Below are 379 nucleotides of genomic sequence, written 5' to 3'. Positions count from 1 at the left end.
GCTGATAGGGCCCTGTCTACATTCCATCCTCACCCTAAAACACTCTTCTTCCTCTCTCTACTCCTGCCATAAAATTACTGGGGGAATATCATTAAACATGCCATGCCTCGGAGCCTTCACACTTAGAGTTCTCTGTGCCTGGAATACTCTTTCCTCATTACTATCCTCTAGCTGAACTCATTTCTATTCTAACTTGCAGATTTCAGCCTCAAAGTTATTTCTTCATGGAAACCTTTCCTGACAGTCATAACAAATTGCTTCCTTATGTTCTATATAATGCTCTGTCCTTTTCCATAGAACACACAACATTTGTAAATAATTTCAGTCTTTCCTTTTAAACTCCACAAGGACAAGGCTTTTATGACTCCATCACCCAATA

The sequence above is a fragment of the Propithecus coquereli genome, unplaced genomic scaffold, assembly GCF_000956105.1.
Source record: "Propithecus coquereli isolate 6110/MARCELLA unplaced genomic scaffold, Pcoq_1.0 Scaffold154, whole genome shotgun sequence".
Classification (NCBI taxonomy): Eukaryota; Metazoa; Chordata; class Mammalia; order Primates; family Indriidae; genus Propithecus; species Propithecus coquereli.
The sequence above is the reverse complement of the archived record's forward strand: the minus strand, read 5'-3'. Positions refer to the sequence as shown.